At 35.5% G+C, this 16,521-nt stretch overlaps 2 protein-coding genes across 22 annotated transcripts in view; one reads left to right on the top strand and one right to left on the bottom strand.

The window, feature by feature from the left end:
• Positions 1 to 1,606, bottom strand: part of add1 (adducin 1 (alpha)) — a 36,857-nt gene extending 35,251 nt beyond the window's left edge. For all 18 annotated transcript variants that reach the window (XR_005281645.1, XR_005281647.1, XR_005281646.1 and 15 more), the window contains exon 1: positions 1,457 to 1,606. The gene's annotated coding sequence lies outside the window, so the exon portion shown is untranslated. The remainder of the gene's footprint in view (positions 1 to 1,456) is intronic.
• Positions 1,607 to 9,642: 8,036 nt separating this feature from the next.
• The window catches only part of sema4d (sema domain, immunoglobulin domain (Ig), transmembrane domain (TM) and short cytoplasmic domain, (semaphorin) 4D), a 53,043-nt gene continuing 46,164 nt past the window's right edge, over positions 9,643 to 16,521 (top strand). For all 4 annotated transcript variants that reach the window (XR_005281643.1, XM_038294962.1, XM_038294960.1 and 1 more), the window contains exon 1: positions 9,643 to 9,796. The gene's annotated coding sequence lies outside the window, so the exon portion shown is untranslated. The remainder of the gene's footprint in view (positions 9,797 to 16,521) is intronic.

Below are 16,521 nucleotides of genomic sequence, written 5' to 3' on the forward strand. Positions count from 1 at the left end.
AAAAAATTACACTAAGAACTAAATTCAATTAATCTTAGAGTTTTAGTTACTCTGATTCAGGACTGAAACATTTAATCGGATTAATCGATTATTGAAATAAAGTATTTTAATCGATTAATCGTTAAATGGAGTATAGAGAGTGTAAAACATGCCTTTAGGTGACAGAGCGACCCATTTAGAGCAGTAATTATATCAAATTGTAAAAAAAAAAAAAAAATATATATATATATATATATATATATATATATATATATATATATATATATATATATATATATATATATATGCAAACATTTTGCATTTAAGGTAAATAAAATAAAAATAAATGTTAATTTTCGTCTGTCAATATGTTCAATCCAGAGATCAACTGGAAACATTTTAGTTTCACCTGGTTTATTTAGGAAAAGGTCTTATTTAAGTAACCTTTTACAGTTGTTCTTTGTATGTCTGCTTCTGTCTCCTTGAACCCCAGTCGGCCCCAGCAGATGGCCACTCACACTGAGCCTGGTTCTGCTGGAGGGTTATTCCTGTTAAAGGGAGATTTTCCTCTCCACTGTCACTACATGCATGCTTAGTTTGAGGGATTGCCTTCGAGTCAATGAGTAGATGCAATCAACTGGTTTTTCTTGGACAGAAAACTTTGAATCAATTTGACTGTATGATCTGGTGAACGGTAAAGTGCCTTGAGATGAAGTGTTGTGAATTGGCGCTATAAAAATAAATTGAATTGAAACTGAATATTATGCTGGTGAAGGTTCTCAGTCATACAAACAATTAGTCATTCCAATTATTAATCAACAGATTAATCGATTTGCAAAATAATCAGTTGCAGGCCTACTCTTATGAATTATTTTGATCATTTATCTTACTGCATGCATATATTAAACTAGTATAAAATTACTTGATTCAGTTTTATAGACAATTTTCTCTTGAAATAAGGAAAATGTTTGCAATATTATAAACTAAGAGGATTTTGACCACTTGGAAATTACTCTATAGTATGACAATACAGCTGAACTAAGAGAGTTTTGTTTAGGGATGGGGAAAAAAGACCACAACAGTGTAAAATCTGCAGAAACAGGGAGAGAAATAAAACCCCTTCAGCAGTGAGAGCATAGAAAAACAATAATGCTCCTGCTCTATCGGCCTGCTCTGCTAGCAAAGCTAACGACGCTCCAAGCTAAACATTTCAAGCTAAAACCGTCCTACATCATAGGTTCTACAAACCAAGACAAGGGAGGGAACGTGCGCAATTCAATTCAGAAGAGCTACATAGAGACACAACTTTTACCGCTGTAAAATGTGCAGAAATGTCTGTGTTTAGCCAACCCCGCAGCACATTAGCCAAACATAGCTGAACAGCACTTAGATAGAGCCAGCTAACGGCTCAAACATTAAAAAATATGAGCTATATTACATATGACAAGCAAAGCATGCAATATATATGCGAACTTACCCTCTGGTTAATGCGGTGATGAAAATAAAAGAAAGCCAAGCAAAGACTAGCTGAGGGTTCTCCTTGTTTTCCTGCCCACCACTGTTGCCTTAAAAGTGGGTTTATCTCTGCTATCGTCCGTCCTCCCCCGCCCATCTACCCTCATGCCACTTGGGTGCGGCAAGAGCTAATCTCTGCCCGACTATTGGTCCATTTAAAGCACGTGACAACAGAGGAGCTGGTGATTGGACAATGGATTGTGAGCCTACCTCTCCAATGGGTTTTGATGCAGTGCGAAAAGTAAATTATCTAAAAGTAATCTATTTCACCTACTAATACAATATATGTTAAAGTATATAACACATAATATGTATTAAGCATTAATCGAGAAACCAACAGTAAGCAGACAAAAAAGGGCTTTTTTACAAAGTAAATAGTTTGGGCCATAGGCTACATCCTACAGGTTTTCATATATATTAACTTTTGTTTTTTGTTTTTTCAATAAGAAGGAGGATACTACTGTATTATTTTAGTTTCACTTTCCCAGACATTCTAACTTTTATATATATATATATATATATATATATATATATATATATATATATATATATATATATATATATATATATATATATATATATATATATATATATATATATATATATATATATATATATATATATATATATATATATATATATGTGTGTGTGTGTGTGTGTGTGTGTGTGTGTGTGTGTGTGTGTGTGTGTGTGTGTGTGTGTGTGTGTGTACTATAGAGTTGTGCTTGAAAGTTTTCATACCTTCTTATTAAAGAAAATTATAAATCCACACTAGCAATTCAATTAGCACAGAATTGAAAATGTCATCATAAAAACAATTTTTTGAATGATGTCTTTGTCAAATAAAAATAAGTATTTTGAATTTTTGTTTTCAAAGATAATTCTAAATTAAAACCAGACTAACCCAGACAAATTAAAATACCTTTCTCATATATATATATTATTTGTATATATATATATATATATATATATATATATATATATATATATATATATATATATATATATATATATAGTTTTTTTCAAAAACAATGTCATAACTTCAATTTTTTAAATATTTTTTATTTATCATTACTTTTTCAAATGCAATTTATTTTACTTGCAGCTGATTTTTCTCTATCTTTAATGGAATGATTACTGTATAGATGTCAATCATATAAATCAATGTGATATCTATGTGCCTCTCTGTATCCACCATAAAATTATAAAATCGACCAACCCCTCTATTAACTAGCGGTGGGCATTTATCTTATTGCCATGATAAATTACCCCAGTGGCTCCTTTTTAACACAGCTGCTACTTTCACAGAAAGTTGAAGTATTACTTCAGCTTTAGAGATGTTAAAGAGCTTCTCTCGGGTGTAAAAATCAACTTGCTATGGTTGCTGTGGTTATGCATCAAAACAAATATCCAAAAAGGACAAAAAAGTGAAAATCCTTCCAGTTTCACAGCATTAATAAACAGAGGTGAAAAATATCAGGAAACATAACACTAATCCAAAAATGGAAAGATTCAAGTTCTGTTAAAAATGAATATCAGAAATATCAGAGTCAAGCTAGCAGATCTACACCAACATGCAGCCACCTTAAGCAGCACAAATCTAGAATTTTAGAGTATAAATTAGGATAAATGGTGTTAAAAGGCTTCAAGAGCCGTACTTGTGATTATGGGGCTATGTTTGCTTTGGTATGCAGTAACAGTCATACAATTACCTAAGAAGACTGCAAAAAAACTGACGATGAATATGTCATTTTCAGTAATTATCCCAAAAATATTGTGAAAACTGACAACCTCATATAATCAAATTCTTAAATGCATATTACTGATGTGTAGATTGCTGTGTCAAAATATGATTGTGTTAATTTTTTTATAATGTTTAACACACAACTTTTTGTGTTTGCTTGCTTTAATGTTTTGTACCATCCACCTGTAGTAATTCACTTTTATTGATAAACAGTTAATAAGATTAGTTAATTCCTTATTTTTCTCAGAATAGGTACATAGATGAGATGTAGGAAATGTTCATATCAATCCAGATCAGTTTTTCTAAAACCTTATGTTGGTACAATTTGAACATCATGATCATCCCCTGAGGCCACGTGATCACAGAGAAGCCAGTATCTGTGTTCATGCAACCCTCAGGTGGGAAGGGTCTTTGAAAGAAAAGCTTTATTATGTGTTGGGAAGATTTATAATATAGTGTGTTTACATAGTGATGTTTCAACCAAATGAGTGGATTAATGTCTGCTTTTATCGCAGTTTCCTCAAATCAAATACAATGCCCTGAATGTGTACAAGAAGACTGCAATGTATTCAGAGCTGGGTTTTATAGTAAATTAGTCCTACATCCACAAAAAGAAAGATGAGTGCAGGAAAAAACCCCACCTTCAATGGATTGTGTTTGCTAAATTTCAGCCACTAGATGGGGCTGTTTTGTCACTTTTATGTTATACAGTCTGGATTAATGCCCAGATTTTCCATTTATAAAAAATATTCATCAATAGACCTGATAACCCATTAGAAGGGTAAAAGGAAACCAAAAATTATTACAAGCTAACAGTATAATCATTTCCAATAGGCAACTGAATAATACTATAACTATACAAGAATGAAATTAGGTTACTGGACCAATAATGCTTATATGTAGGCAATATTGTATAAAGTTATTAGTTTTGCTTACTGTAAATTGGTAAAAGGCTGCATATGCTTATGAAACTCTGTTATTCAATAATCAATTAATACCAAAATATTGTCTCGATTTATTTAGTAAGACATAAGTACTTAATATTACTTGGTCAGTGTCATAGAATCCAGATAGAGAGGAATAATTAATTTCAAATGTATGCATTCAAATTTGATTCTAGCTAGATTGCAATGCGTTTAGATTAATTTTATAAGGCAAAAAAAAAAAAAAACACAAGCTATCTGTTAAAGTTCTGTTAAACAACAATAAATGTTAATAACATTGCTGAATATTTTTTATTGGACTGGTATGATTTTGGCAGCATTGCACAAATAAGTCACAAAGGGTTTACTTTACATAGTTCAATGCTGAATAGTACAGCATAAGCAATGCATTAGACTAAGATAGATAATTAACACATGAATATGCCTTTGATAATTCTCTCCATAGTCAAATCTGCCCAGAACACTGGAAAGAAGCACTACCACAGATCATTCATCCCTGCTGCTACCAGACTTTACAATGCAGAACTATAACTGCAATAACATGTGCAATAAGTAATTTGCAAACACAATTTTAATATACTGTGCAATAACCTGTTTGTTTTATTTAATACCCAGTGCATGCAATAACTCTATATATATACATACATATGACAATTACATTTCTCCACTGTGAGATCATTAAAGTCAATCAATCAATCAATCAATCAATCAATCAATCAATCAATCAATCAATCAATCAATCAACCAACCAACACTTAAGTACATCTTTTTTTGTCATAGTTTTATTTTTAAGACAGTTTGTATCTTATCAAAATAATGTTATCTGTACACTTGTAGTAGTTTCTATTTGTTTTAAATCATAAGTCCATAGTTGTTGCTTATGCAATTAGTTGAAGTTTGCTAATTACTTTAAGTTGGATATGATATATATATATATTTTTACTTAAGAACTGAAGTTACCATTTATGGATTTCTCCAATCGGCCAGCAACAACTCAACCTTTGACCCCTGTGGTGTAAATCCTGCTCCACACCGGTTGACACACATGCAGGCTTCTCTTGACTGATCGCGGACCAGCTCTGGCTGTCTTTCAGTGTTGTGAATAATTGTGGTCTGCCTTGCAGCATGGATACACCCACCAGGGAATCTAAATATATCCAGCTAGATGTGTCTGAAGAGCTCAGGCATGAAGATGATATACCTAGACAGGAAATCCACACCTTACTGCATTACTTTCCAAATCCATTGTGCGCCTGAATGTTGCTGACACTCCCTGAACCTCCCACTAAAGGTGAAGTCATTTGACATTCTTATCTAATGCAGCATTTAAATGAGGTTAATGCTCTGCTTTATCTTTATGTCTTTGTGTCTGCTGCTGTTCATAAGTTGAAATAGTTTCACTGTGGATTAACAAACACGGAAGCAAAAATACGCAATAAAGATCTACAGAGAAACTAAATTTTGAGCATTTAAGCGACAAATCGTCGGATTACGAATGTTTCATTAAGGTTTCAGCACAAATTCCCAAGTTGCCTGTTTTCTCTTCCCAGCACATGTCACAGGGTGAGTGAAGATAAAACCCAGCTGCTTTTAGTATTCATTTCAGGCAGCACTTGCCGTCCCCTTTTTAACTGCAGCTGGCCTTTAAGTCTCTGCTCTCAAATCATCAAGAGCTTTTCTGTAACTAAACAATTTAAAAACCCTCAGCTGTTGATGTCTGGTAACATTAACATATTTCAGAGAACTGCCTAATATTTATTTGTTGGATTTTTTGAGCTGTAGAAGCGTATTATAGCTCAGACTGGAGAGGTTGACCAGGGACCCCACAAAGGAACCTTAGAGGTAGACTATGATACTGCTGTGTCCTCTAGCAGTGGTAATCTGACTTTTACTCAAAGATTGTATTGTACTGCTCTCACAGTGCTGTGGATAACCCCCCTCTCCCTCCTCCTTAGATGCCCTGCAGTGGGAGACAAGAGTCCGTCTGTTTTTCTCTACTCTATGTTTTGACTCAGTTCTCCTTTAGGAAAACGTTTTGTAACCTTTGACCTTGGACTGTAACCCTTTCAACCCAATACCTAAAGAGTGCCAACAGTTAAAGGTAAGTGATTATACACCCAGCAAGCAGCTTTGGCCCTCAGCACAGATGGAAAACCTTCATGCAAATTAAAAAGAAGTGGATGGAGAAAAAAAAAAAAACACACACATACTCCAGTTGCAAAAGTTGAACTTCCCTTAAACCTTTTTAAGCTTTCATATTATAACATTTGATGTTATTATTCAGATCCACAGCTCAGGTGGGAGAATCTGCTGGCAGGCTAGACTTTTTTGAAAGAGGCAAAAAGAGAGCTATTATTGAAAGGAAGTCATGGAAGATCCAGTTTGCTACAGCAAATGTGCTAAAGAAACTGCACTGGTCATTTGAGGAAAAAAAAAAAAATCAGGTTAAAAATATTTACCCCCTCGTATCTACTTTCCTCAGCAACCCCATTGAGATCAAGAATGAAATCTACAGAAAATTACTGATGAAATTACACCTATCAGTTCGACACCTATTAGAAAACTAACAAATTAAAAGATAAAGCCTAATATTAGAAATTATTTACACATATATTTATATATTTTAGGGTAGCATCATCATGGAAGTCTTTGCAATGGATGATGTTCAACATTTATAACTGTACTGCATCTAGAGAGGGAGAGGTCAATGTTCAAAAATCAAACAGCTTGACAATTTTACATAATAATTAGGTTTCATTTATGCATACATTTTTTTTTCATTCATCTTTTTTTTTTTAAGTCAACTGCATCAAAATTGGCAAGTCGTCTAGTACTTCTTTATCATATGGGGTCCCACAAGGCTCAATTTTAGGGCCCTTGCTCTTTTCTTTGTATTTGCTGCAGTTTCATACTGAGAAGACATGGGATTGATTTCCATTTATTTTTTTATGCTGATGACTTAACAAATTTAGTTGCCACTAAAGCAGGATGATAGTTTTTCTGCAAAGTCTTCATTGAAATGTTTAGACAACATTACAGCCTGGCTTGCACTAAGAATTACTTCTAACCCAGCAATTTTAACTGTTCGAACCAAGGGAAGCAGGACTTATTGTTCTTTTAAGATACGTCCCCTGACATCCAAAATATATCTTCATTTCTGATCTTGTATGAGTAACTCTAGCCTTAATATTTACTGGATTGGTCGGCCTATGATAGGACCTGAAAAGTCACCAGCCCACCCGTTATTCCTGTTTGATGCTGGGGTCGTTGTTTCTTGTTTGTTAATGAGACTGATGTGTTTCAGTTCCATATTTCAAGGTGTGAATAGTTGTGAAACCACTTGGGAAGACAAATACAAGTTTTACTGCAGCTTGCTTGAAAGGAAGAACTGGACAACACCTACGTATCCTTTTTGTTGGCTTTTTTTGTGTTTTTCAAAAATAGCCATCAGACCACTTCCTTCTCTTTAAACAAACATTTAAGACACTCATGTGTAAGACCAGGGATCCCTACCAAAGAGTTCCTCTAGCAGCACATAGAAACTGTTGCTCCATTGACCGTCCTTTGAAGTTTGATAACAGCTGTTTGATAAGCAGGATGTTCTGGTGTGACATGTTTCTCAAGGAAATACAAATTTCACCACTTCCCACATACACTTTTTTTTTATTAATACCCTTTTTCAGGTGAAAAAGAAAAAAGCAACCTAGCAAGGGACAAATTAACTATGCATCTGTTTGTACTCAAAATGTGCAATCGCATTTTCTAATTAAGACATTTTCTATGTAAGAAAACTGAGTTGTATGACATAAATTATATAATATCTAATAACAGAAAATCATTAAGAGTTGTTTTGGTTTGTTCCTTGTCATCAAGGACTTAATGGTGGCAAAGATGTTAACACTGTTGTCCTGAAACAAGAAGGTTCCTGTGTTGGAATCCTTGCTCTGGTAATATTAGTTGTGCATTATAAGCTTGGAGATACCTTAACCCTTCATTATGGTTTAATGATGAATATAAATTTTATTTTAAATAAACTGCATGCAAATTATTGTCTTTTATTGAGGTTAAAGGAAAGAGCCTTCTCATCAACTGCTAAATATTTGCAAACCTACCAACCTATGTGTTTTTATAGGTGTGGATTTACGCAAAACTATTCGCCGGCGGCACTTTGACCGTCTCACTGGTAAAATGTATGGACAAACCCAAACATGTGAAACTGTATTTATTATATGTGTAACAATCTAAAACTCTTGAAAAACTCCCAGCTTAATATTATTATTATTAATTCATTCTCTGGTATTCTAGTTACTTGTTTTTATCATGTTTGTGTATCTGTGTCTTTCGGTATAATCTAATTTTTCTCCTCAGCCCTTATTTCTTTCACGTTCTGGAGGCAGCATGAGTCAGTTCGCTTTGAACTCTGACAACTATTCAGTAGTAATGTCATAGTTGTTGTATATACTGTTAAGAACACCACAAATACACGTTTGGCAGTGGTGCATACAATAAATGAAGAAATAAAGAGTTTTCAAAATGCAGTGTGTAGCGCTCCTGCCTTGCAGCAAGAAGGATCCAGGTTCGATTCCCGGCCTGGGGTCTTTTTCTGCATAGAGTTTGCATGTTCTCCCTGAGGATGGGATGGGTTCTCTCCAGGTACTCCAGGTCCAAAAACACGACTGACAGGTTAATTGGCTTCTCTAAATTCTCCTTAGGTATGAGTGTTAGAATGGTTGTTTGTCTCTTTGTTGCCCTGCAACTGGTCTTCAACAGGGGGTGCATGGGGGTTTGCGAAAGCTCTGGTTGATTACTTTTTTTTACATCCCCCCATCCATCTTTTTCCACTAATTGAAAAGTCTTTAAATACACATGAACATGAATTTAACATACTGTAGTAAACAGATGTATGGTGGCAGAAGATGTCTTTCAGTCATCAATGCACACATTCAACAACACACACGAGCTCTTTCAAGCTGGGCACCGTTTCATTCACAACACCTGTCCCATTAACCAGGAATCAGAAACACTGTAATAATCCAAGGGCGAAATTACTTTTGTTACATTACTCCATCTATAATAGAGTGACTATAGGACCAGTTTAATATAACACGATTTCATACAATATATATATAATTATGGGGTCCCCGCTCCTTCTTGCCATCAGTTTGGGGGTCTTTGGCCTGGAAGACGTTGAAGACCCCTGCTTTAAGTTATATTTGTTCTTTGAAAAACGATTGCAAAGATGACCCCCACTGAATTTATGAAAGAGTCTGGGTTAAAAAATAAAAAAATAAAGTTTTTTGTTTTTTTCCAGTTGAAAGCAATGTTTCATATCAAAACGTCTATATTTTGTGTGAATAGTGCAGGAGGGATGTGTATCTGTGAAGTTTCTCTGTTTGTTTCCCAGCCTCGTAGCACCGCCTCCTCCGGGCCCCCTCCCCGCCTGTTGCTATCTCAGCCCGGAGAGCTTTGAATTCAGTCTGTGGCCCCAGCCGAGCCGCCGCCCGCCATGCTGCTCAACTGAGAGACACAGACGAGACAAACTTTTACTTTTTCCCAAGTTGCTGCACACGCTTTGTCCTCACCTGTGGAAAAAACAGAGGGAGCCTCCCACGCAGTGAGTACCGTTTGTCTCCAGCTTAGTGGAGAAGTTTAATTTAAGGTAGTTGTAGTTTTTGCGCTGAAAGCAGCGCAGAAGTTGGTTTGAGAAATGCAGGAGCCGCGGACTCCTCAGCTGCACTTGTTAAACTCTACTCTAAACTTCCAGCGCCTCTTAGAGAGAGGAAATTCCCTCTTTACTTTAACTATTCTTTATTTATTTATTTTTTTAGTAAAGTTTCACCACTAATTTGTTGAGAGGAAAAATGGATTGTAGCTGACTTGTTTTATTTAATTTTTTTAAGTGAAACTAAGTCCCCTTAAGGTCGTAATAAAATTTCCATTTAAACATTAAACGTCTCCACCTTTACAATGCCACTGTGCCAGCCAGGGGTCAGTCAGAGGCTCCTACCCTTGGCATGCATAAATCAAGGGTGCTCTTTCATTGCAATAACAAAAGCCTATTTACTGTGACAGCGGCAGCATTACCACAGTTTATTTGCAGTCTCACAATCTGCAGAGAAATTCATGCAAACTCATTTTTGCGTCTCGGTTTGTTTATTTAGAGTTTTGAAGCTGTGCAGCTGGAGTATTTTTGTGTGTATTTTGAAACATGTCACCTGCTCTGTTCGCTATTCTGAGTGTTTTTTTTTTTTCTAAAGAGCTGCTTTGACCCCTTGATGCCCATTATTGCAAATATGTAACAAACCATTTGTATTACATACATAGGCAAGATAGCATGTGTATTCCCCCAGTTTCAGTGTGGACCTAAGAACCTATGGAAATCTTGTTTCCCTGACAACTGGTCCCTAACAATGTACAACATGCAATATACCTACATTTGTATGTATAATTTAAAACAAATTTAAAGTATTTATATATATATATTAGGGCTGCAACTAATGATTATTTTGCAAATCGATTAATCTGTTGTTAATTTTTTCCTTCAATCTTAATTGCAAAGTTGTATTTTTTTACACTTGTGATATGATAAGTGATGCAAGTGAGTCGCTCTGTCAGCTAAAGGCATGTTTTACAGTCTATATACTCCAGTTGCCACTCGATGCCAAAGTTTGTTTGTTTATATAAACAAACAAACTTTGGCATCGAGTGGCATCCTTTGGCAGTTTTGCAGTGGTAGTTGCCGTTTAAAACTAGCCTATCTTCTTTTCTCTGTTTGACACCTTAATGAAACAAAAACTGTCATAGCAGTTCTAGAACATGTGTTTCACTTCAGTTTTTCCATTTAGGGATGTACCGGTACAATTTAGAGACTTCTTGTCAGGGGCAGTTCTAGATCAGATTTAGCAAGGGGGGCAATGTTTTTATTCATGATTGCACCGAAAAAGGAATGTAACAAAAACGAGCGCACTAGTTCATTGTCTGAAATATCAAGCGAAGAAAGAGCCATTTTTTGCTCTGCAGAGCACTTTTTAAGTGAAGGAATTTGTTCTAATGCACCTAATATTTGTGGTCTCTGTACCAGTTTAATGATCATTTATTTATCCTGAATTTATTTAGTGTTTTGTCTTTAATACAGGGGCTATAAAAAGGGGCTAGGACCAGTTGTACAAGGGCACTGGCCCCTGTTGGCCCCTGTCTAGAACCCCCCATGCTTCATGTTGACACACTTCACTCAGGATCTGGCTTTTTTTTATCTGGTTGATAAGGATTTGTGGTTTATTTTGAGATCTAATCCTGTGATTTAGATAATGGCCAATTTATTTATTTATTTTTCCTGGGATGATGACAAATGATTCAAAGCATATTTTTCCTTTCATCGGATTAAAGGTAGATTTAAATAATTTCAGATTATTTAAGATTTAAGACATTTATCCCCAAACAAGTGCAATAAAGTACTTCTGTGGTTGATCTGTCAGTGGGCTGAAAATGATGGAAGTTCTTAGTTAAAATGGAATAGGTAAATTTATTTCTTTAGATATAGATGTAATTTTTTTATTATGTTGCTTGTCTTTTGATTTTAATTTGATGTTTTCGTTCAATTTTGCTTTAAAACTGTGTAACATTATTTCATAATTAAAAGATTGCGTTTATTTATTTTTTATATTTCTGGTCCATTCATTTGATTGACTTATCTTTAATTGTTTTCTCTGCTGCCTGTTTAAGTGAGAATCTCTCTTTATGACATGCTTTGTCAGATCAGTCTGTGTGCGCAGCAACATATTCCTCTCAAAGTCAACTTACGATGAACTCTAAACTTAAGCAGTTTTTTTTTTTAATGCCAACCTTCTCTTGTAGAGTTGAACACATTTCTCACTGTAAATAGTTTTTTGTCTAATTTATGTCTATGTAATCAAGTAAGATGTCTGCAGGTGTTAATTGGCTACCAGAATCAAGGTGTAAGGTTTCTGTTCCACTATTCCTATGGATCAAAAAGCTTTGCTGAGAGTCCAAACAAAGCAGTGGAGTTACTGATATGCTGGGTTGTAATAATTCAGCCGCATTAGAGGCTTTTGAAGCATGAGCAGCTTTTTAAGGTCACATTAGTGTCTCACTAGATATGCTTGTACTGTACTTTAACTAGTCCATATTGAAACCGTCTCTCTGTGGATTTAGTCATTCAGAGCGATACTTGTAGTTTTGCATTGTACTATAGTCCCACAGCAAAACCCCAGCTGCTCTCTGCTTGAATTAGGGCAGTTTGTCCAGATGGTGATGAAACAAAGCAATCCCAGACCATCAAACTCCCACCACCACACCTACCTGTGGCTGGGAGGTTCTAAAATTGTCGTAGCTTCAAAAGTGGTTAATTTATAACAAACTCTTACTTAATAAGAAAAGGTCTTACTGCTTGTTATTTAACTTAGGCCACAGCAATCAACCAGAGGAGTTTTTTATTACTTTTTTTGATGGTTCACCAATAGCTGGAGATGATAAGTATAATTATCTTGGTCTTCACCTTGACTCTTGACATTTAGGCTAGGTTCGCATTGCAGCCTGAAGTGACCCAAATCAGATTTTTTTGGCCCATATGCGACCTGGATCTGATCTTTTAATGATGGTCTGAACAAACAGATCAAATTTTTTCCAATGCGACCCAGGCCACTTGGCTATGTGGCCCTGAATCTGATACGAATCAGATCTTTTTAAATGCGACCTATGTCTGAACGGCCAGGTCGCATTTATCCGACCTTAACGCCATTAATACCTGACAATGGTCACTATTCTTGGTGTTGCTATGAAGAAGCAGCAAGAAAAACAACAACCACTGAGGACGATGATGCAGAGAGCAGTATTTATGTCTAATCATCTTGAAAAGATTGTGTTTTTATGGTTGGGAAAGATCGCTAGAGGCGCTCCGGCACTACCATCCATGTTTACTTCCGTAAACACAAAGCACGCTGGCCTGTGATATCATTGCGTCCTCTACTGCGCATTGGGGACACTTGCCATATATGACTGCAGTTCACAGAAGGGATCACATAGAAGTCATATATTTGGAAATGTGAATGGCAACGCAAAAAAATAGGATTTCCTGAAAGAAATCGGAATTGAGCATCAAGGCCTGCAGTGTGAAGGTAGCCTTTTAGATCACATATACTCTATATTCAATCACAAAGAAGATATCCAAATGTTTGAGATTACTTTATTCCTCTATTAACTGCTTTACCCTGTTCACTAGGAAAATAATCGTTACTGATGCTGATAGGGTCTATCAGAACACAACACAAGCCTGAAACAATCATATTTAATCTTGATCAATTGGTTATTGAAATAATCGTCAACTAATTTAGTAATCCATTAATCATTAACTGGAGAATAGAGGCGTACCTACAGCTGATAGAGCGACCCACCTTGAGCACCAATTATACCAAAATAATAGAAGAAGAATTTAAAAATGTGAAGATTTCGCAATTACGATAAAAAAAAAATTCATCTGTCAATATGCTCTGTGCAGAAGTGCTCAAGTGGATAAGTTTTAGTTTTACATTGTTTAATTTAGTAAAAAGTCTTCTTCTGTGAACCCGTGAAAGCTATCCAATTATTATTTGATTCATTTAAAAAGATAATCAACAGCTTAATTGATTTGCAAAATATTCATTAGTTGCACCCCTAATCTCAACCCCCTTAAAAGGATTTATCACAGTCTCTGTAGATTTGTACTGAGATGTCCTTACAGAACCTATCACTGTCAGATGTACACCTCACTAAACTGGTTAGTATTAAAATCAAAGACATTTTCATTGGCTTTAGTTTGTTTTGAAATGTTATTGTCATATATAATCTGAGGCATACCAAACATCTGTACCTGCTTTCCCAAAGTAAATAATGAATTTGGTCATTGAGCTTTTCATTTTAAAGCACCATCAGATTGAAACAAATTACCTGTTTCAATCAGATCTATGACCTCGCTACAGATCTTTAGGAAAGCTGTATTCATTCACTCACAAACAATTTGTACTTCTGATTAGGGGTGAGAATCGGCATGGGTGTTGCGATACGATACATGTCACAATTCTTGGGTCAAAATACGATATTATCACGATATTACAATTTCACTATATATTACGATATTTTTCCCAACTATCAAAGTGACATGTATAGATAAAACTGCAAGTTCTGAATGTGTTCATCAGAAGATACTGATCATTTAGTTATTTTGGTATCCATGCTTTTTTGGGTTGTAGTCAGTCCACGTCTTCCGCTGATACTGCCTCAACTACAGATATAGTGCTGTGCCTCACAGCAAAAGGACTTTATGGTGCTATATACCACCGTGGCGGTGCAGAGGTAGCCCATTTCCCCTCATTGTTTTAGAGAAAATGTTTTGTTTTTAAAATCGAATAAGCCACAAATCACCATATATCGCCAAAATGAATTGTCACCACAACCCCTATTTCTGATATTGTATTCTTACAAAATGTTGCTTATTTTGAATTGCAACTAAAAAGATTATTTGTGTGTTGCTTTATCTTCATTGCTATTTAAATGCATCTATGTTAATAGGTTTACTGTACTTAACCTGATTGATTGGTTTGAGGAGCAGCTTTATACGGGAGCTTTTGTCTGTTGGTATGAATGCTGTATTGTTTATTTTATTTTTTGGAATTCTATTTATATCATCTGTATAATTGCTGTTTGTGCCAATTTTTCATCCTAAATAGAATCATAAATAATTGTACTTTATTGATCTCACATTGGAGAAATTTACCTCTGCATTTAACCCACCCAGATTAGTTGGCCTTCCTCTCGTTGGATTGATTCTTTTAAAGAATTTATTGACATTATGATCCGGAGAAGATGAATAAAAAAATATATATATATTGATCACATTTTACCAATTAAAAAGGAGAGCATGGACTTCCTCACCAGAGGTGAAATGAGCATATATTGCTTAGAATCTCAGGTATAAGCAAGCTGATAGAAACACTCTGCTTCTGTTTGAAGTTTATGTAACCCATTGGTTAATTGCATTGCAGATGACTGTTTGAGAATTATCACTTGATTGTGCTTTTTTTTAATAAGCCACACTGCAAAATAAGGTTTAATCTTGTGTAAGATTCCTGCTGATATCAATATTCAAAGCAGCAGTATCAATAACATATCAGAAATGGGAAAAAGTTGTATCTATACATCCCCATCTTTTGAATTTATCAAGGTTAGATTAATGATTTCTTTTGCCTTTAATAAACTGCAAAAATAGTTTAGTATATCTCACATTATATTTTTGGAAGTGCTGTGTGTGAAAATAGTGTAAACCAAGAAGGGAAAGCCACTCTGCTTGTTTTATCAATGTGCAGATTTATACCTGATTATCTGTTTGCATGCATGCACTACTTTCTGAAAAGCTCCTAAAATGTTTTGAAGGATTAAAGCTATAAAACATCTCCTGCGGTGGTTTGCTTTACATTTATTGAGCACTTAGGAACCTTTAAACATGGCAGATATATTATTTTTTTCTTAAATAGGACGGTTGTTTTCTTCTCTGTTCCCACTGGTTTGTTGTTGGTGACGTTCGCCGCCCCGCCTAGCTGTCATCTTCACTCAGGGTCTCACCAGAATGCATCGGCAGGAACATGCCCCTCTCTTTTGGGCTCAATAATTAATTCTTCTGCCTCATCAGTCCTGATTCCACAGGTCCTCAGCTGGGTCACATCGAACGTAGGGGCAGCAACCCAGATCTTGTCAATTTGACGGGCCGGCTGGCTCTCAAACCAGCCAGAGTCATGTCAGGCGGATCCTAAGATGGGAGGGGGCAGGATCGGAGAGCCAGCCAGAGCAGGATATTGCTGTGATCATTCACCAGCAGCAGACAAATCATTAAACCCTGGGCTGCATGCCGCTGAGCGGTTCAGGCGTTTCTGTCCGTCTGTCACTCAAACTTCCCCCTCAGGCTACAGTTTGTGTTGTAAGCTACTTGCTGTTTTGGCAGGCTTCAGATTTTTACTCCCATGCTAATCGGCTGCGTGTGGAGTTTGCTGTTTAAGCAGATCATAATCGTTTAAAGTTGTAAACAGTTCATTTTTTTATGTTTTACTTTCTCTGATCTTTATCTTGTGTACAGAAAGGGCTCTGTGTAACTGAAGTTGTCTTAACTTTCACATGACCTTTTTTTTTTTTTTTTTTTTTTATTCTTAAATGCCAAAAATCTTTGCATAAGAAAAACACATTTTCTTTTTAATCAGTAATCAATCTGAAATGAATAGTTTAGGGATTTCGACGTCTCACTGAGGGCTTTTGTTTTCAATCTGAACTTGCTATGAAAATAGCTTTTTCCGTGTG

Source organism: Cyprinodon tularosa, unplaced genomic scaffold (genome assembly GCF_016077235.1).
Source record: "Cyprinodon tularosa strain WSP-4 unplaced genomic scaffold, ASM1607723v1 ctg349, whole genome shotgun sequence".
Lineage (NCBI taxonomy): Eukaryota > Metazoa > Chordata > Actinopteri > Cyprinodontiformes > Cyprinodontidae > Cyprinodon > Cyprinodon tularosa.